Source organism: Onychostruthus taczanowskii, unplaced genomic scaffold (genome assembly GCF_017590055.1).
Source record: "Onychostruthus taczanowskii isolate IOZ18803 unplaced genomic scaffold, ASM1759005v1 scaffold42, whole genome shotgun sequence".
In the NCBI taxonomy this organism is placed as follows: Eukaryota; Metazoa; Chordata; class Aves; order Passeriformes; family Passeridae; genus Onychostruthus; species Onychostruthus taczanowskii.
The window spans coordinates 3331954-3354469 of NW_024501682.1; the positions used below are offsets into that span (position 1 = coordinate 3331954).

The following is a 22516-nucleotide window of genomic DNA, read 5'->3' on the forward strand; positions in this document are numbered from 1 at the left end:
TGGGTTCTTTATTTGGAGTTCATTCCCAAATCTTTCTGATATTTTGTGCCTCTTCATTTTAAGACAGAACCAGGACATATGCACTGATTTTTATTGTGCATTCCAACACATTCCAACGTTCCCCACATTTTCCTGGACACAATACCACAGAGAACACCAGTCTTGGCATCAATAAAGCTCCAGGTTCAAACAACAAATACTGCATGTCATCTTGCAGTATTTATCTTACATTTTTATTCAAATCAGCATCAGGTGTTCACATAGAGGTAATCATAGCTAGCTCCCACAAATACACATTTAGCAAAGCCATAATGTAATATACAAAGAAAGAAAAGTGATCGGACAATCCTACAAATTAAATTTGTTTGGCCCATGTCAGAAATCAAATATTTGTGACAATTCTCACTCTGTTTAACACCTCTTATCTCAAATTTAAAGAGGATTACAGTTGGCTTGACATTTTATTAGCTTTATAAGAGGCAATACATAAATGACAAGGTAAACAAATATTTATGGATATTTTTCTCAAGCTGACACCCAAAGCCAAATGATGTTTTTATTAGCAATTTAAGTAACCAACTAATTTTTTGTCCATTTGGCCTTGAAAGGAAGCATTGTACTCAAACTTTGCTTGCCTCTCCCTCTGTGCAATGTCATTGATTTTCTCAACTGAAAATATGGTGCCAGTGGGCACAGCTCCTGGCCATGGCCAGTGAGCCAGTATACCTGGGAGGCATCAGCTGTCACTCGCAAAGGGTAGTAGATCATGTCTAGAGCAAAATGCATGTAAGGAAGTACTTTTTTCTAGAGTTTGGCCATGTTACACTACTGTTTAAAAAGGATGGGCAACTGGTTATAGATTAACCAATTAACTTGTTGCCCCAAGGCAAGACAAACTCTGTCTATGTCTTTCCTGCCTGATGGCTGTCTAATCTACTGGGATTTCTATTACTGGAGGTTCTTTACAGCTTCCCCAGACAATTTTTACCAGTTCTTTACCATACATCTGTCTTTACCAGTAGAACCAACGTAAGCCTTTCTTGTGCTAGTTAATGCCCTTTAACTTCCTCTCCTACCTGCTAGGGCCATGGTTACCAAATTGACTTCTTTGCATCTGCTTGGTACATACATATTTCAAAATCTATTCTTTCCTTTCTCATGTAGGTTAAGAAAATCTGATTTCAATATTCCATGCAGATGTTTCTTCAATCCCTTAAACCTCTATTTTAGTTCTTCTACCCAACTGATTCTACCTGCAACAAAAACCTAAATCCAGGAGAGTAGTGTGAGATCAGAAAGTTCATTTTATGCAGCTTGAAAAGACCTTTTAGAACCTTCCAAAGCACCTGCCTTCATCCTCCTTGCAATCACGCAATCCTATTGATGCCTGTACATCTGCTTAGCCATGACTGTACCAAACTCTTATCTATTAAAGCACCTTCAGTGTTCTCTGTCCTGCATCTCTACTGCTGCCTATTCACATCATCCTCCTCTGCACTTAGTCCTATAGAAATGCATCTCATTTCTTCAGAATGGTTCTTCAATTTCCCTTCAAGTTTTAGATGTTCCTCAGTATGGTTGTTACCTGCAAACTTGAAATGTGTCATCATCCAGATTGTGTAAATTTTCAACCAGACCAAGGTCCAGAGAAACCTCCCCAGAGCCCTGCACAGGGGCACGCTGTTATAACAAAGGATCATTGATAATGTCCTTCTTTCAATGAGTTTGTCACTGCCTGCAAGAATCTCATCTTCTGTTTCCCTCTCTTCATTATGAAGGTGTCATATAAACCAGATTCATAACTCCAGCAAACTCAAGACATAAAGCATTTTAAGTTATGTAATGCCTTCTAGCTGTTTTTGGCCTTCCCTCCCCCAGTCACCACCCAAGAAAAAAAACAGAGACACTGTAACTGGACTTGTTACCAGAAGCAGCAAGAGCTTGGGCTTGTGGTTACACTTTCAGCAACAAAACTTTACAAATAATCTTAATCCAGCTCTGCTCTCAGCTGCTCATTCACACCTTTATACTGCTAGGACTAGCTGCGTGCACCACACTTCTGTGTGGTAAACAGAATCTGAAAACCAAACAACCCAAATGCCTGTGCAGGACAGGAAAGAGGCAACATTATGGTTAGTGCCGAAAAATAAAAGTTTCCTAAACTATACCAGTATTTTGATTACAACATGAAAGTCAAACCTAAGGTTCTGAGACTGAATTTCTCATGAACAAGTTACAGGTTTCAAAGAGAAATCCAGAGCTGCTTAAGATGTATAAAAGTATTCATTTTGTCAAGAACCAGACAAGATAAAAGTGGAAACATTCTTGTGGTACTCCTCACCATCTGCATGCTAGCAGTCACTAAACTAAGACTCACGAGAGCAGAGGTGCAAGGAAATTCAGACAGTTTCTTTCCACGTGCCAGTGAAGAGCTATGCACACTGCAAGCTGCAACCAGAGGGCCATGCTGAAGCATAAGGAGCCTGTCTTCGGTCAACGTGGTTAGATCCTAGACTGAAAAAAAGCCATCCTTTTTATAGTTTTTGTGATTCTCTGGAATTTGACCTCATACCATGATAGGAAATTCATAAATTACTTCAATTTTAAAGAAAGCTGGAATCTAAAATTTATAGCATATAAACAGTCCCTCCCTACATTAATGTAAATTTCTGAAAAGTGCAATAAGTTTGCATATATGCTTCAGAACATAATGCATCCTTCCACATATCTTGTTACTCATATAGCATGTATATAGGACCCAATTCAGAAAGCCATCTTCACAGACAATCAATGCAAGTACCTTCTTTTTCAAGCCATGGGACAATTTCACAACTGAATTTAAAGTCAGTGCCAGAAAGAGGATGACAGGACTTGTTTTTGTTAATGTGACTGTTCTCCCTGTTGCTGGATTAAATGGTAGATCTTCAAACATGCTGTCACATCAAACATCAGAGACAGAAACATTAATTTGCCTTCTGCTATTTTGGACATGACAGCAACTATTTTTAATTACATTTCCATTCATAATCAGGCTTCCAACATGTGAGTTCAATGTTCTCTATTTGATTATTTTAATGGTCCCTTATAGAAGCCAGCCAAGGCTATTATCACTTTTATTTCTTTGTGTGAAAAGGCAAAGAATCATGAAATAGCTTACATTCCTAAAGCCTGTTGCCATTGGGCAGGAGTGCTCTGGATCATCACCACTGGCAACAATAGACAGTGCTGTAAAAATAGCATGTACACATGCAGCACAACAGACCAGCTGGCCATCTTAGGACAAGGGAAATGCAGCTCTTATGACCTCAGCAATAGTTGCCTGTGCCAGTTTAAATCTCCAACAGAGGAATTTAAATGAATGTTGATAACTGCCCGAATAGACTCTACCTTCAGTAATGAGATTAAGTCTTACTGTTATTGCCAGTTCTGTCTATAATAAAGATGGAAGGTCTTTTCAGTAACATATGGAAAGTCATTATAGCCACAGTCCAAAAGTAATTGCTCATGGGCAGTGTGCTGTTGACTCCCTTCGGTTTGTTGCTTCATCACTTCACCCGTGACCTGGAGGAATAATTTCTCCTTTGCCAACATAGCAGCAGCTCAGTTTCCATACTCATTAGTGCCTGATGTCTCTTACAATTATAGTTCTCAGCAAATCCAAAAGTCATAGAACATCTTAACGTCTGAAATTCTGTGTCCACCATGACCATGTGGTACTGAATTCTTGATTAATGTTAGATTTACTAAATTAAATGATACAACAGATTTGGCTTTTGGAAACAAATTTGGGAGATGGAATATTCCAGTTGCCGTGAAAAAGCCCAGAGAGAAAAATCATGCTGTATTGGCAGAGAAAGATATGGACAGCATGGTTAGAGAGACCACAATATGCATAATCCAACTTCAAACTTCCCAAAGACAATCGTGGGTTACACCATCCATGAATAAGAGCCAGCTGCAAACTTTACAGCCCTTATGAAGTAGAAACAGAAAAGATCTGAATCTGTGGGGTCAATTCAAAGCCATAATTAGAAGTATTATATCTTTCACTCTTCCAGCTCTCAAGATTTTACCAGGCATCACTTAGAAATGGAAGGGAATGGGGCTTAGCTGATGTGGCTGTTCTCCTAGTGCCTGCACCCCTCCCCATTCAGCTTGGAATTAGCTGGGCATTTTCAAGTTTAGACACTGGAGAGAAACTGCAAAGTTCTGTAAAAGCAACTCTGAATAAGAGATTTCATTTAGTGCTCTCTACTTGTGAAAAAGCAGGCAGAAAGCAGCAGCAGCAAGTCCACATGACATGGGGGCAGTCAACACAAACACCCTTCTGAACTAACATGGCACAGTAGTGCCTTGCTCAGCTGGACTAACTAGGGAGGAGAGAAGAACCAAAGGTGGTGAAAGGTTACACAGACATAGAAAATATTGGCTTTCCTAACCCTATTCTCATGAATCAAATTTGTTTGCAAGTTTAAAATTTAAAAATATGAAAATAAGATGAACTCAAACTGCCTTAAAATGCTATGGATTAAATGAAGCACAACAAATCAAAGTGACTTATTTTTATTTTTAATAAAGGAAATCACTACTTAAATTCAAGACTGGACTATTTTTGCGTGTATTGTTTTTGAAAGATTTCCTCTAGTCCCAAACAGAAATAATTCAAGGAAGTCTTACATAAGTGATCTGATTAGGTGATCCCAACAATCCTCTCTGTCTTCAAAACCTATGAATCTGTTTTCAGGCACAGCATAAAAATCAAGAAACTGAGTCTCATAAAAAACATCTTGAGGATTCTTATCAAAGGAAAACTGGTTTGCATATTTCTAAGTCAAAGCACATACATAAAAAGAAAGTGCAAATATGAAACAACTGAGAGATTTCATTTTTAAAAATCAATATTAAAAGAGTGGAGATAAATTCACATTCTGAGAGGATAGATGTATAGGCTTCCAAATTTTTCCAATGATCCTCTTGGTTATCCTTACTTCAAACCAGGCTACCACTCCCTTAAGCCAATATACCCCCCAACACTTGTACCTGTCCCTTGCAGTGAACTTTATGAGAATGTTCACGTGCAGTCTGACCTCTTGAGCAGGGCCTAAGAGGGTCCACTGTGACCTGTATGTCAGTATTCACACACCATCTGTTCTTTCACAGGAGGAATAAATTCTTTCTTTCTGTATGAACTCAGAAATCTGACCAGAACATGTAGCTACAGCCGCCTCCTGCACTGAGAGGTGTAAGGTCAGGGAGAGCGTGACCCCCACCCTTTTCCTGATAAGATGCCTTAGTTCAGTGTATCCACTCTCTGCTGCTCTACATTGAAGGGAAATACATTGTAAATGAGTATGGATGTTAGTGAAGCCTGGAAAATCATGAGACAGAACTGTGTCCTTAATTTGCCTACTTGAGGAGAGAACAAAGGCTACTGTAAATCAAGTCCCGAATATACTGTTTCAGTAAAAAGTCTAGGAATTTTTCTTGACAGTAATTTCCTATACCCCTAATATAGACACAAGGATGCACACCCTTTTTTTTTTTTTTTTTTTTTTTTTTTTTTTTTTGTTACTTTCAAAAAATTCTTCCTGTCAAGCCATCTGACCTGCTTAAAACAGGGTAAAACAAGACAAAATAGATCAAGATATTTTTAGCATTCCTAAAGGAAGCTTCTTCCAAATGTCATTCATTATAGAGCTACATGAAATCATCTCTCTGGACATTCACTCCAGAATCTAGGACAAAGTGAACAACTTCAGCCACAGCCCACCCCAGAGAAATACTGGATTCCCTGTTCCAGCATAATGCATTCAATTCAAATTGGTTTGTTCTTCAGCCAAGGGACACAGCAACATAATTTACTATTTCCCTTTTGAATATCCAGTACAGAATAAATCTGATCTGCTGGGGAAGTGTTTTGACAGTCTAGCCTGAAAGCACATCATCTGTTTCCTGGAGCTTCCTTCCAAAGCTTCAGCAGCTAATTTTACATCATTACACCCATAAGGTCTTAGGAAAAGGCAGGTGGAAGGGAATTAAATTGTTTACAAAGAGTAAACAACAACAGCAAAAGGTTCTAAAAACTTAGTCAACAGTTTATATCCATTATCCTTTTGTTGCAAAGCACCTGCAACGTTGCACCTCAAAAGTAAGATTGTTAGCTTGCAAATATCTTTCTAATACCATCACACCCTAATCCCTCACAGCACTTTTTGCATTTTGAACCAAATCTCCACTTGTTAGTGTGAGGAAATACAAACCAAATAATATTGACTAGCAACAGCGTAACTCATCTTTCTCTATAGTCCTCTTTTCCTTTCAGGGTGGCAGTTTTCTGCCTACCCAATATTTTACAGACACTGCTACATGATGAACAGCACATAAGAAAAAGCAACATTTGCATTCAGGTTGTCTACCTGCAGTCTTCTTCAACTCCTCCCTGCCAGCTGCATAGAAATTACATATATTGGCATCACATTACAGCCTCTCATGACTGTTCAGCTGTAGAATGATGCCAGTTCAGCATTCACTGACACTGCTTCTTCAGCCTCATTGAAATTTACATAAGTAGAAGTTGGATGTGTGGTACCTTTTAGGATCCGCAAGTATGCTTTTAGTCTGCATGTAGTTTTCTCTACCGTGAATTTTAGGTGATTTACAGAAAAGGACCAATTTTCAACACAATCAAGTGGGCAGCCATAGAGAGGAACAGTTGTACAAAGAAAAACTCTTGTATGAACAACAAAACCAGCTGTGATAAGACGCACTAACAATGGCAGGTCATCTGTACTTCCATTTTATTCTGTATGACTCAGCTGCCCATGTCTGACATTCACAACACAAAGGTCTCACATCGCTAAAATTTGGACAGGAAAAAAGAACAAAAGCCGATATTTTATTCACAGTCACACTAGAACTATGTTTTACTGTTTTTTTTCTCGTGAGGTAGAGGAGAAAGCCGAGAGAAATTATAATACTTAACTAGCATGCAGCTCTGGAGGAGGATGCATTACTCAATGAATACCTTCATTGACAGTGAAGGATGTATAAAATACTTATGTGGATCTTTCTCAGCCATCAATTTTTTCAACCATTAATATTATTTCACTTGCATTGTAATTTATCCTTCATTTTTTCTGCCATTTTCTATTTTTTCTTCATTTTCCTTCTTTAATTCCCTAATTCTGCTTTATCATATTTCAAGAGGGCTGACAAACTGACCCATTTGGACACGCTTTAAAAGGTTTCTCATTTTTTTATGTTTTCTGTCCATAGCAATGTATTTGAAGATAAGTAGAGGAACAAGAAAGCCTGATAACATTAGTCCACCACCAAAATCACCTTAAGGTGGAATAAAAGTCAAAGAATTTATTTTTCTCTATTTGTCCTTTAAAATGCTCCTTCTTTCAGTTGTTTTTCTTGTGGAATGTACAAGCTTGTCCTGCAGGACACTGGATCCCATGCAGTTCTGTCATTTCATCAATCAGACCCAGAATGTGCACCCATAGATGGAAGGAGGAGGCTGTTTTCAACCAAGTTAGTGGACCCATTTTGAAGCCCTGTATAATCCATAATTCATATGCAGATGGTTTAAGGAGATCTTCAATATGGCTGCTACCAAATACCTTAAGTGGAGGGAAATCTGTTAAATTGGCCCTTTCTGTACATATGTCACTGCTTGAACAAAGTAAGCAGTAGTGGCAAAAGGACTTTTTAGCCACCATCTCTTAATCTAAATTTACCCAGAACACTTCCTGGATTATTTTTCTTTTTTATTATTATTATTGTTTTTTGGGGTTTTTTTACAGTTCTCAGCCAGTGTTGGCAAAGCTTGAAAACATGGACGAGGCCTCAGTAAAACTTTAGGAGAAGATACTGTCAGGAAAAGTAAACCCAGTCTAGCCCAAAGTGATTATTTGTTAAATAAATAGTGTGTTTTATCATCCTTTTCAGCTGGGTAAGATTATTTTCTCCTTTTTTTAATAGTCATGAGGTTTTTCCAAATTAAGAACAAACATAGTATGAAGAATTTTTAGTACAATAGTTGTGTGGTTTTCAAGGCTGTCTGACTCAAAAATAAGGGAGTTCATCCTCAGCCCTGTGCTTAAATATTGATTGGTGTCTAGTGGAATACAAAACCCTCAATTAGATCCCAATGTCCACTGTAGAGCACATCAGAATAAATTAGTGTCAAATATGGCAACTGAGACAAAAGTGAGGCAAGAAACCATCCAAGTTTGTCAATAAGAACTGCTAAAAAAGAAGAGATGCTGAACAAGATGATCACCTGTAAAGGGGATTCACAGTCCTGAAACACCTCCAGCCAATAGGAAACCACACCTGCTCTCTATCACAACTACAACTGTTCCCACTATTGCCACAGCCCAACAAAGATGAAGCTTTCCTCCTCCTACCATAAGGGGTTAACAGTGAAAATAAGCTTAAAACATTTATGGTACTTAACGGGAGAAGAAATATCAGCCAGAACATCTTAAAACTATTTAGACAAGATTAATAATAGTCAGCAGGGACTGATGGAGTTTTATTGAGAAAGTTTCAGTGACTTCAGTCTTCAAAAAAGAACAAAGAGTACAAAGCCTCCAGGTGAGAAAAGGAATCCAGGAAGTAGAAATGTAACAGCATTGAATGACAAGAGAAACTATGGCCTGTTAGGATCTGTATATCATGTAGGTCATGAAACAATTTGTAAGCAGATATACAATGGTCATGTCTCAAGTCTTGAACTAAAAAGACCATAGGAACCCTCTAAGTAATATAACCATACATATCATATAATTTCCAAATGTTATATTTTCACTTGCTCAGGTAGGAGTCCAGCTGTGGATCACTTGGAAACTGTTGCTTAAACACCGGGAGGTACCACAACCCAAAAGTGTGCAATGGGATATGAAATATTGGCACAGATTTGCCATGAAGAAACAAAAAAATGTAAATCTAAATTCTACTGCTGACAAACAGGATATATCTCTAAGGAAATTATAGAGTGTGCACCTTCTGTACCCGCACACAAACCCTGGGTTTTGTGAAATCTTACTTGAGCCCACTAATATTCTCCTAAAGAGATTGGGGAAATAATTATGAGACAGACACAAAACTGGTTAGGAATAAAAAAGTCACTACTACTAAAAATGTGAACCAGGCCAACAGAGAAGCTCCCCAGCTGAAGTCTTAACACCCCCTTACCAAGGAACCTGGACTAATTCAACAGAAGCAGCTGTCCTGTCTTAGACTGTACTGTGCTGGTGCAAAACAGCATATGACATATATTTGTACAGAACTTTATCTGTGTGATATCCCCAAGCTGAATGGAAAGGTTGTGAGGTTCTAAATTTGGGCATTTGCAAGGACCTCAAGAGAAGCATTCCAAATCCTGCCCCAATTCTCCATGCTGACTCTTTGGTCATTAGCTCCTCCTGTCTCAGGGCCTGAATCATCCAACTCGGTTACAGTATCTCCTTGGTGGTTTTGTTGATTTTTGTGTTTTACTGGGCTTTTTTTTTTTAATTCTCCTTAAATATTTATTGGATTCAGGACTATACCAGATGTGCTTTTAAATGTCTGAGGCATTGTTTGTAATCAAATCAAAGCTTTGTTTTAAGAACAGATGCTCAGGTGATGATCCTGAAGCAGCTTCTGCAACAACTTAGGGTGAACCAGTTTTAGGGAGATTATCCTGCAATCAAGTATTCTTTTTACTTTATTTCAAAGAACTACAGAAATCTTACATAGTTATCTACAAATTAAAATTTTAAATCATGCTTTGCCAAAAGTTATGTAAGTATGAAATAAAGCAGAAAATATAAAGAAAGTTTTGTACACTGCATTCTATTTAAGCTCTGCATATCTTAAGTAAAGCTACAGATCTTACTTGATTGCTATGCATTACTATATATGTTATTATGGCAACTCATGAGTTACGGATACAACATTGGTATCTATCAGCTGTCAGAGCTTCTGGAGATCCTGCTAAAATCCAGGAGTGCCTTCAGTTCCCTCAGCTTTGCAAAAGAGAGAACACGCATCTGGCGTTGTGTGCACTGCATATACGAAGTTCATGGCCAAACCCAGCATTTTTTAAACAGGAAATTCCTAGGGGCCAAATCTCAAAGCTGTTATTTAGCTCTATGTTGTGCCAAGAGTCTTTTCAATTCCAGCACAGTCCTACAAACCAAAACAAGAGTTGTCTCGCACGAAATTCAGGGTCCAGCTCAATGACTTAAAATTACTTATTTTCCTTAAGTGAGGGCCCCTCCTGGATTTGATCTCTACTGCAAAGACAAGGAGTTTTAGCCATTTGGTACTAACATAGTCAACAAAAATGAAAGTTACTCACAATATTTGTCTTTCCCTATTTCACCATAAGGTGCCCAGCAATGTGGTATGGCATAGCTTTGAGCAAAAAGCAAAGCAGAGCGATGTACTGGTGTGCACACATCAAGGATAATATATTGGGGCAAAATCTTTGAACCCTACTATACCATGTAGAGAACAATCAACTTAACTCAAACATACATTGCAAGCAAGTCTGGTATTGACTATAGCCCAGTGAGCTGTGTCTTACACCTCCTCTGTTATAGTTACCCTTCTTCTATAACAATTGTACAGACCACTTACCAGTCTGGAGGGATGAGAGTAGTGGCTTTCAAAATAGACTTTCATCTCCTAGCTGACAGACTCTTGAAGCACTCACAGTAATCCATGAGATATTACTGTAGCAACAATGACAGGCTGATAGCAGAACAAAATTTGTACTGAAGAAGCACAAAACATGAATGGTGGTTGTTTGAAAACAAATGTTTGCAAATGTAAACTTCAAAACATAAGGGAGCTACAACTCCACATGCTACAACTGCATTAAAATCTAACCTCTTAACTACATAAGACAAATTTTGAATAAATCTTGGAGAGTCTTCCTGTCTCCAGAAAAAAAAAAAAAAGAGATATAAAATGAGAAATAATCATTCACTGTTTTATTTATTATGCTTAGAAAACAGGAGATAGTGCCATTCCTCATGTAAGTATTTACACTCCTAGACAGTAAAATTACAGAGCAAATCTCTCTTCCAATATACACTTTATGCAACCCCCTGCAGATACATAGACCTGCATGGGATATAGTATGACAAAGACATGAACAGCCATCTTAAATCCACAATGACAGAATATTCAAATATTTTTCATAGAGACTATAAAGAAATTACTATAAAAGTACTATTACTGATTGGAGAATTAGCAGTTTTCAGTCCTTCTGCCTTCCAGGGTTGATATCATGTAGAATTTAAAAAGCATTTTTTGTTGTACAAGCATGAGTAGGTTTGTGCTTAGCCATTAATCTCTGAAGGCCTCCAGCAAAGTGTTGGGACACTGAATACTAACAATTGCATTCAAAGCAGCAAACCTTATCACTACTCAATTCGCACACCTGAAGTGACCTCCAGGTTAAATATGCTCAGAGAACAGGGTGGCAATATGAACAACTTAACCTCCTCTACACTCCATGTCAGCAGCAAAAAAAAATGTGATTTCAGTAAGAATTACACACAGAGGGAAATTTTGTCACTCTGAGCTTTGAAACAATGCAATGACCACTAGGGTCTGTCACAGCTCCATGCACGTGCTCACACAGTCCTTATCAGCTGCTCACATTTGCAGGTAGCAGGAGGCCAAATTCCCTCAGGTGTGAAGACAGCACAGAAGTTGGGCTGGTGGAAAAAGGCCCTGACATCCATCACTCAGGAAAGAGATAAAAGCAAGGATACCTACACAGCTTTTGTTTCTCTGCAGTCCATCTACATTGAATATTGCAAAGGCTTTTTTCTCCAATTTCAGGGTCTTTCTTCTCTGGGTCTCTTCTGCTCCACCCCTCCTTTATTCTGCTCCATTCCCACCACCATTGTGGTTCTGAGTAAAAGCAAGCAATTCCTATTCTTCTTGCTTTCTTGTCCTGCATTCCTCTAGTAAAGTATATTCACCTTCTCAATTCTTGATGGAGCTCTGATTTATTGGAGCAGCAGCTGTTCTTTACTGCTTGCATTGAACAGAAAAAACTAAGGACTCCACTTCTAATCACAAAGTTCAAATAATCCGGTTTTGCCTCTAATCTTCAAATTTTACTCATCAGGCTCCATGATACAAATTTAGTTGTACTTCAATGCAGTTATTTCTCTTACATCTTTGAAAAACCCTTTCAAATAAATCAGTAGTCAAATCAGTTCCCTCTAAAGGATTCACTGCAGTAACCTTGATTAGAATTTAGGCACTGACTCCATTTCAATGTCCATTTAAATTAGACCACTTTAAAACTTGATACTGAAGATACCTTCTAACTCAGAGGAGTTCAAATAGATGCTGTGTAGCCTGTCATATAGCTATAGCCTGAGAAAGTGTAGCAAAGTTCACTGGATTTCTGACAGGAAAGGCTTCTTGTGGAGGAACAGAAGTATACAAAGACTCATAAAACCACCAAATCTAGCTTTTTGCTATCAGGTCCTCCAAACTGTGTTACAACACCAACCTTTGCAGTGGAGTTCTGTGGTTTTTCCTTATCTATTATGCTGTAGCTGATGGTTCCGTAAAATCATAATGCAACTTCTTTGGGGAAGAAGTTTTTTTAAAGTCTAATGAAAGATTTTAATCACAGCTTTAAATGCACCTTTTGGACTTTTTGGCACATGTTAAGGGAGATGCTTGGAAGCTTGAAGCAAGATTGCATATTGTTGTCAGTCAGATTAGAATTAGCAAGGACATTTTCATAACATTTTTGCAGAAAGAATAGAGCACATCAGATTTAGGAGCTTCCAGTATACACATGTTGTAGCAAAGTATTTTATTAGTTTGCAACATCAGATTAGATTTGTAGTTTAATTGCAGAGACACCTAATTCATCTCAGTCTGAACTGAAACAGCCTTCTGCCTAGTCAAGGAATTAATAGTCCAGTGAATCTTCATAGAAAAAAAAAATCCAGTAGACTCTGACAATCAAAAGAGATTTGACCTAAAAGCCAGCAGTCTTAGCCCCAAACATGTCTATAAGAAAACATGAACCAGATCCCTGGGAATGTAATGCTGCTCAAAGAATGTACCCTGCCTAACCACAGTAAAAAGGGATTTAGTCTCCTGTGCTCTGGAGAAAGACCAGAGAACCCAAAACACACACATCAAATTATGACTTACTGTGGGGAAGTTTTACTTTTGTGACCCCATAGATGACAAGTGAAATCCCCAAAGCATGGCACTATTAACCAAGCATACTTTTCTCTTTTTTCTTCTTTAATAAGCACCAGCAGGAGACATCTTTGCATTGGACGTGATAGGAAGTTGAGGTTCAAAGTTAGACCACTCAGGAACAGATGTTTCCTAGTGGAAAGCTATGCATGAGGGTTGAGATTTTCAAAAGGAGCCAAATAATCATTGGGTGCCCTTCCATGATAAACTGTAACACTGTAATCATCATTAGTAATGCTACCAACCCAGAGTCCTAATTGTACAATCTTGAGTTAAAGCTGTCTTTGTTCCAGGATGCTTAAGGCTGAACTCCACTATTACAAAAGGCCTCATGAAACTCTGAAGAGGGTAATTTCTCAGGTGGAAAGCACCCCACTGACAAGTTCCAGTCTGATAAGTAATGGTAACAAGTCATCCTTTCTTCTAAAAATGTTTCTTCTAACATAGCCTACCCCTGAGTTCTTAAATTAATTTTAACCATGGTAAAATATGATTTTAACTGCTATTCTTCTTTGGAGATCCTGTGCTCTCCAAAAAATAGTGCACGGTGATGAAATTTCTGATTAAGAATTGTTCAGTAAATGACCTAATTTATAACAAGAAACTAGACTGTCAAATCCATCCCCTATTCAAAGAGCAGATACAACATTTTGGAGTAAGACTTCATAAATACAAGTTGAATTCCTACATGAAGTACAAAACTGAAATCAACATTGACCACAGATCTGAGATCAGCTCTCAGAAACACAGCTGCTGCAGACCGTGGTTATCATGTCCTCTAGAGTATTTTTGCAGATGCTTCTTTGCAACAAACTGGAAAATTTGATTTTTTGTTAATTGTACTTTCAATTTTAGAGAATGTTATGAAGACAAAGTAATTTCTTACTATAATTTAACAATAACAAAATAGCAATTCAAAAACTGGCAGTTCCTGCATGTCAAACATTAGTAATTACTTGGAAAAGTCATAATAGCCAGACATGCAGATCTTCAGCGTTTTTTCTTTGCACAACTTAATTAGCGCAACAGACACTTAAATCTGTCCTAAAACTGACAATGCCTCAAGCATTTCCTTAAGAGAGGGCAGTGCGAGTTCAGCTGTGTCAGGCCACACCAGCTGCCTGGCACGCCAGTCTGGGCACGGAGCAAAATAAAGGAAAAATACAGTGACCCCCAGCCTTCACCACCAGGGAGTCTAAGCTGCACTTGGGTCAAGATAACCCGGCAGCTTCTGGGGTGGAAAGCAGACAGAAAGGCAGAAAAACAAAGTGATCTCAGTGAACTGTGCTGCACAACAGCCAGCCAAACACCTTTTCTCAGGGCAGGTCGATACTCTGACTGTTCACTGTGCATTAGTGCCAACAAGCCTTAAATTCACTACCAAAAACACCCTATACCTTTAATGGGAAAAGCAGCTCTTCATTTCTTTCCCCATGTAGCCACACATCCCTCCTAGAGCAAAGAAACATCAAAAGCAACAGACTAGATGCTCTATGGTCCTTTGTTGGAGGGAAGGTGGGTCAGAAACCAGAATTAGTTTCATAAGCAAAGAAATAAAAGATGTCCCAAGTGACAGGCTAGAGTTTGGAACTTTCTAGAAAGATCTGAATAAAGTTAACTTATAGACATAAAAACAGATTACACTGCTAAATGCATGTATTGTTCATTAAAACAGTAAAGCATTTAAAATATTCTCTAGCATTTAAGGTCTAAATTAAGACATCTCAAAGGATGGAAAAGAATACATTTTCCCCAGTGGAAAACAAACAAACAAACAAACATGCTTATGACCTTTATGTTCCTATGAAACACAGGAAAATCAACAAACTCACATTTCAGGAAAAAAAAGAATACTTAAAATGAATAATTTTATATTTCCAGTTCCAATAATCCATTACAATTATAGATGATTACACAGCTTCAGATGGGGGTCCTCTGCACAGATCACTGTACAGCAAAAAAAGTGCTGGTCCTGAAAATAGAAGCTTCCATTCATTTTGTCAAAATTCTCTGATAATCTCACATCTTGCTCACAAAGCAATTTGACTGCTTCCATCATAAGTATTTCTGAGGTCAGAGCTCCCTCCATTACCTTAGACTGATGTTGGCCAAATAAGGTGAGTCTGTGGCACTAAAGTGTTTCCATCACCCCTTTCACCTAGGCTTTTCTGAGACAAGCAGCATGGACGTGCCGAACCTTCTGCTGTTTGCAGCAATAAAACTGTTCTGCTGTACTTTGGCACAAGTTATTCTTCAACTCCTGCAGCTGTAACAGGAATTAATTATCTGCAGTTCTGTGTTCATTTGATCAGAGGCTTTAGTGCACCCATTCATAGTACTTAAGACAGAGAGTCTCAGCTAACAGCTAAGGGCTCTGAAGGACAAGGCGAGAACCAAGTGTTATGTACAGAAAGCCTTGTTTGTCTTCAGCATCTGAACTAATCTGTTACTGGATTTGTTTCACTTTTTTGTTTTCAGTTGCTGTATGTCTTTGGAAAACCAAGGCTCCCAAGTCATTCAGCAGTGTTATATCAACCAACACATCAGTGCAGTGGATGTCAACATCACCACACTCCTGGAGCACAGCCAGCACTGGACAAAGCATCCAAAAAGTAATGGGGACCACTTTCCTCCCTAGAAGGTTTCATTTTAATACCCTTTAAGGATGCTGATAGCTAAGTGATCACCGCAGAGATAAAGTTCATCATCAAATTCAATCTTGTAAAACAGATGGATCCAAGTCCTATCAATTAAATAGTGACTCAGACTTGTACAAAATTAAGGAGACAGATTCTACTCCATATTTTAACTTTCTCATTATTGATCAAGGAGCCTAGCCAAATTTTCAGCAGGCAGAGAGGAAATAATTCCAACGTCATCTATTACTTCCCATCTCAGTTTGAAACAATCTTACTTAAGATTCCACTGAAATCATACCTGTGCAAGATCTAGACCAGCAGAGAATGAGGCTCTGGCATTTTGCTTTGGGACATTTTGGATCTAAAAGTGAACTGTAGAGCTCAGATTCAAAAGATCTGTTTGTATCTTCACTGGGTTCATTTCTCTTTGGCTACTTTTTAAAACTATAAGAAAGGACTCCAGTGAGTAACATAAGCAAACAAGCCTCAAGACAGACTAATTATATCACTCTTGCCCTTTGCTTACAGCAGTTTTAACTCATCTCGAAATTCCAGTCATCTGTTTCTAATTCAAGTACATTTCAATTTCCTCACTTAATATGAGGAGTAGCAGCACTAGTGCTCACCAGAGACCCTCACCAAGGGCAAGTGTCAGGAAAAACCCTGGTGCTCTGCAAAGAAAGTTGGCCTGGCAGTTCTCAGCCTGGGCTTTCAGAAACACCACTGGGATCCACCAGCTTAGTAAGTATAGGGCAAGTAGCCCATATAGGGGCAGTTGCTAGTGAATACAATTTTAGTATTTCAAGTGAGTGTTCAGAACATGAGAAGAAAGATTTACCAGATTTCCCCTCTTTTATGTGTTAGTACTTGCTAGAGAAATAATTCCAGTTGATAGACAGATGTCTTCTCCATCAGCTGTTGTACTGCTTTGATGAATCTTTACTAGTAGAATATTACATTGAGTCCTGTAAGATGTTATACTTAAATATCTATGTATGAAATCCATCCAGGGAGATAAGCACCAACATAGGAGATTATGGGACTGATAGGGGAGGATAAATTGGTAGCACAACTGTGTGGCTACCAATCTATATTATTGCTCAATAGCTTATATTCCAAAAGTCTCCTTTTTTTTTTTTTTTTTTTCAGGATGATAACAGAAAATGCAATGACCTCCAAAGGGCTTGTGTGAGTTATTTTTTCCTTAGTGGGGGAAAAAAAATAAATGTCTGTATTTATATTGCTTATTTGCAAGATGAAGCTGTTCCTAACAGTATTTCCCATTTCAAGGGTGTGTTACTTATGATAGGCTTTTGCATTTTCTTCAATAATTAGTTCCCAAATAGAAAATATGATGCAGATAAGGAAAAACTAATGTTTCTCAGACTTACTCTACTGACTATAGAGTTGAGAAAAGGATGTCTCACATGTGAGCCTGGGATGGGCTTTCCTGGTAGGATATGTGGCTGCAAGAACAAAAAGTACAATGTCCTCATCACAGTGGGAAACTTTGAACAATATGGAGAGAAGGAAAACTGCTAATCTATTCCAAATAATATTCTTTATTGTAGCAACTATGTTATTACTTATTATTTTGCATTCACATGTAAATTAAGAAGAAATTATTAACTGGATGGGGACTTTTCTGATTTGGGGTCCCCCTAACATTTTTTCAACGAAACTTTTAGTCAAAAGAGTTAATAATAGAAACAACATCTGCAGCAAAAAGGGCAGAAAGGCAGATATTTTGCATACTTTGACAGTTCTGTGATTTCCAGATAACCTGTGTGAACTAGGCATAAATTTGTCAATGAAAATTTCAACTAAAAAAGGAGCCAAATTTTACTAAAACATGGCTGCAGATTTCTAACAAGAAAACTTCAACAAAATGAGCCAAGTCCAGCATCCACAGTTATTAATATCACATATCTTATCTAGACAGTTTCTCAATCAACTGCAAACAGCTAAATCTAGAGCATTATTCTTAACCATACTTCTCACAGAGGTACTAAAATCCTAAATTGAAATCCTACCAATTTTTTTGGTAGATTAGCACAACCTCTACAGCACATACCTAAAATCAACTTCACACAAAATTAGAACCATGTGCAAAACCTGCCAAGCCCTGAATGAAGAGGGATACTCTCAGCTTCTCTGAGTAGTAGCAGATGTGAAGCCCTGGCAGTACAGCCTCCAGTGAAAAGATTAAAAGGGGTCTTAACTCACATTTGCTGGCAGATTGAGGTGAGTGGGGCTACAGAAACACCTCCAGTTGACTGCTACCTCCCATCTGCCCCCCTCCACAACTTCCCCGCTGGCAGCAGGCACAGCTGAGTAAGACACACACAGACTAAATCACTCCGTGCTTCTGGCATAGTTATGTGGAAAGAAATTGGTGGTACACCATTGGAGTGGCTTATTGGACACTCTGAATGCAGTTACCAGCGTTCAAGCAATCTCTTCATTCAGAAAGGGTTGAAAAGTCCCTATGGCTGTCCTGAGTTCCCGCTACAGAAAACCTCTACAGAGCAAGGCACACCTTTTCCAAGGGCTGGACAATGCCCATATGCTTGGATTTGTAAGAGTACAGGTAATATTGCCATCTAGTGACTCCTGTCATGGCAATATTGGCAAGATTTTTATTGGGCTATACAAGTACCCTCAGCAACTATACAGTTCTCACCAATCTGAATGTCCACAGCATGGAAGTTTGCAACCTCTTTCATATCATAGCCTGTTATGACAATCAAATATTTTGGGTCTGTCTTTGACTCTAGCTTCTAGAAAAGCAGTTACAGCCCTTCTTCAGCCTGTTCATGACCAAGCTGATGACCCTCAGAAGCTTACAGCTCAACAGATTTATTCCATAACTTCCGTGATTTTCCTCACACCAGGCTCTTATCTTGCATCACCAACTTGGGCTTCAACAAAAAAATGAATGATGGAATTTTTGTTAAATTCAATTTGCAAGGTGCAAATAAATTGAAATAATATTCTCGTAGCATGCAAGCAAAAATATTCTGCAGCTGTGCTACATCTCCTGCACATTAGCCAAACTTTGATAGAGACATGCCAAAACCATTCTTCTCAGAATGACAGAAAAAGCTCTGTCTGTCATCTAACTCACTGCAGATACAGCAAGTCAGGACTGTTACCATCTTAATGCAATTGTGATGGAACTGTGATCCAGTCTGAAGCATTTAGCAATCAGCAACTTTTCTATACACTATAATGGACACTCTGCCTCCAGGGAGTTTGCTGCAGATCTGAGGGAGATGTCATCTCAAGACATTTGGGTTGTTTAGTGTGGTTTTTCTCCATTCATTCTTTTTTAACTGGAAGAATGGTAGCAGTTTCCCTTCAACAGACCCATACTGGAGGCTTCAGGGTGGGGGAAAGGGGGTGGAGGAGGGGAGAGGACAATATCAGGAAATAATTTAGTAGGCAATCATGACCACCAGATTCAGGAACAGGTAAAGTGCTACAAATAGAAGCATGAAGGGCAGCTGTGAAAGAGGTGGTTGGGCTTGATTACAGAGAAGTGAAGGGAGAACAGAAACAGAAATGAACAAAGTTTGAGAGAGCTTTAACAAAGAAAAACTAGTAATACAGGGAAGGCATTAAAGAGAAAGAATGCGCACTCTTGGACAACAAGAGGAAAAATGCAGCCTTGAGTAGCCAGGAGACAAACAAGGCAGTAGTCCAATTTAAAACAGGGTCAGACCAGATAAACACCTTTGACACTTATGGAATTTGCTAATGTTCCACTACGATGATGCTGCTTCATTCTGTATCCCTCACACTGACAGTCAGCACTCACTGGTCTGTTTCATGGATTAGACAATAGTGCAGGCACTGCAGACACAGCTTGTGCTAGGTATGACTTTAACATAAAACAGTTTGGAACAGCCGCCCCAGTGCTCTGCTTTCATACCATTCTTGCACTTGAATTACTTTAGAAACAGCAGCTGCGTAACTCAGAAAATTGAGAAACCCTGACAATGCCTCCATTGCAGTTGGACTAGTTAAAACAACTCAGTGCCTTGGGAAGTTGGTCTGGCCCTTTGTGTCACCCCATGTTGCCACTGGCCATAAGCTCCATTAGCTTTTCTCATGCATTCCAAGATTTACTCTGTTATGCTCTGTGAAGTTTGTTCCACAGTGTGTGAGTACGCCAGTGCTCTCGCTCATATGCACACAAGCCTGAAAGGTCAGAACTCACAGATGTTTTGTAAAAAACATAGAACCCATGACTTGCATGAGATCTGTGTCTTATTCAGAGAGAAGGATATATATCCTGCATATGGAAAGCATCACATTTAATTCATTTAAAACATGAATCACATTTCTCATTCTTGCACAGCTCATCCCAGCTATATAATGGCTGCTATCACACTGTTAACCTCCAGCTTTAAAAAAATAAATAAATAAAGAGCTTATCACTACGAAGTACAATTCCCCATAGATGAAACTTTGAAGGCATGACCAATGAAGAATATACCATTTCAGAACAGAAAAAGACTGAACAATGAAGAACACTCATCCAACACTTGTATCATACATGTATAGCAGCGTGCCTAGATCTCATTTATGGGCTGCCACCCATATTGATTTTAATATAGTGCCGATTAAAACAAAGAATTGTTGCCTCAGAAGATTACAGCTTAATTCTCCTACCAATCCTTAGGTCAACTCAGCCATAGCAAGTAACAATGACACATTCTGAAAGCAGAAATGGACTTCTTAAAAGATATGAGAACATTTTAAAATTCACTGAATCCAGCCTCAGGGAGAGTTAAGAATGCCTAATGAATGCTCTAACTTATCTGGAAGTTTTGTAGTAATTTTTCATTCTCTACCTTTTCCAGCTATACCTTAGGAGCACAGAGTCATCACATCCTGTTGCATCTTAGGTCTACTGTCAGTGCAAAGAGAAGGCCTACATATATGATTATGCCATCTTTTGCAGTGGTGTTTTTTTGGGTTTTTGTTTTTGGTTTTTTTGGTGGTTTTTTTTTTGTTTGGTTTTGTTTTGTTTTGTTTTGTTTTTTGTTTTGGTTTTTTTTTTTTTTTTTTTGTGAAGGACTAGTAGCACAAAAGGTCTGTCACAAGCAAAGATTTAGGCTTACTTGTAAGCCAAAATTTTCTTAATTGGAATTCGAATTTTAGAGCTTGTTTCAACAATGAAGCTTGAAGCCCTATAAGAAATGGTGTCGTTTTCGCTCCTTTTTTTGTTGAACATACAGAACATAGTCTGTACTAAGAAATATACCAATTCCTTACATGGAATTAGTAATCACATTTGTTGCCCACAAAATCCACCTATTCTGAGGAAGCCTGATATGCTCACCTTTTGCAAGAGTGGTTTCCTGTCCATGGATTGCCCACACCGACTTCTAAATAGGCAACACAGAAACACCAGTCCAGGACAACAACAGTTTTTTTGCAGAAACAATACGCAGCACAACAGCTCTTAGTAACCTTTTGGTTTGGGTTGTCTTCTCCCTCCTTGGTGAGGATTTAGATGGAGTAGCACAAGCTGTATGGAGACATGTGGAAACAGCCCTGAAAGAGAAAAGCAAACTGGAAAAAGATGAAGATAAAATCTTGGGGACAAGCCACAGCTGATAGAAAGGAAGGGGAAAATGAAATAAAGCAGCTCAAATAGATCAAATAAGATTAAGTCAGGTCCACACAAAAGCCTGCAGCAGTTTGTTTGCTGCAGGACACTCCTTTAAAACAACAATACATTTGTTTGGGCTTGCCCCACAGGGCCTGGCAAAGTGTTCTTATTGGCATGCAATGTCACCTCCTGAGCCACTGAGGGTGTGACCCAGACTGCTAGCCCACCTAAGTACTGTGGCCTCACTGGGCAGATCATAGGGAGTAGTTAGTTTGCAGCTGCAGTTTCTTCCTCCTGCTAACACAGAGCATACACAGATGGTACAGGAGCCCATAGGCACAGCAAAATGCTATGAACCTGAGCTGTAGCAAATATTGCAGCAGAAAAGCAGAGGAAATGTGGGGTTGGAAGCTGACTTTGTCCATCCAATACCAGCCAAAAGCGCACAGGGTGACACACAACATCTCCAGCATGAGTGAGGCTTACCCCTCCAGCTGCCCTCCCCGTGCAACAGGCCTGTGTTATCCTTGCAGACACACTGGGACTTGATTTCATGGCGAAAAGAAGTGGGGCCTGAGCACAGGGCTCCACTGAAGTGAAGTGCACAGGAGAGGTGAGAAGTCATTGAGGTACGCTCAAACAGAGGACAGTGGAGGACAAGGAAGAAAGATGACATGGCAGACTTAAAGACAGCCACTGAGAGATGGTCAGAGACAGATGCAGCAAGACTTCAAATGCCATTTCTGTCTGAAGGCTAAGAAGAGCTGGCATTTCCTTTAATATGAGAGAGAGGGGCACAGCCATATCTGAAAGAAATCAGGCTACATAATTTGTTCTCCATATATAATTAACCTAAGTTTAGTTAAACACCAGGTATATTGCAAGAGGGATCTCTAAGACTGCTAGAGAAACTCTAGAATTTCCCTCTTGAGTATAAGGGAACTCTGATGAGGTATTTGGGTTTCTGAGTAGATGTAGCAGACATGCAAACTAGCAGTCACACATCAGA

The 22516-nt window shown here is 38.9% G+C and overlaps 1 long non-coding RNA gene across 1 annotated transcript in view; it reads right to left on the reverse strand.

Moving 5' to 3' along the window:
- LOC121340704 overlaps positions 1-21345 on the reverse strand; it is a 107234-nt gene extending 85889 nt beyond the window's left edge. The window contains exon 1 of the long non-coding RNA XR_005953345.1: positions 21235-21345. This is a non-coding gene — a long non-coding RNA (uncharacterized LOC121340704). The remainder of the gene's footprint in view (positions 1-21234) is intronic.
- Between the last annotated feature and the right edge of the window lie 1171 nt (positions 21346-22516).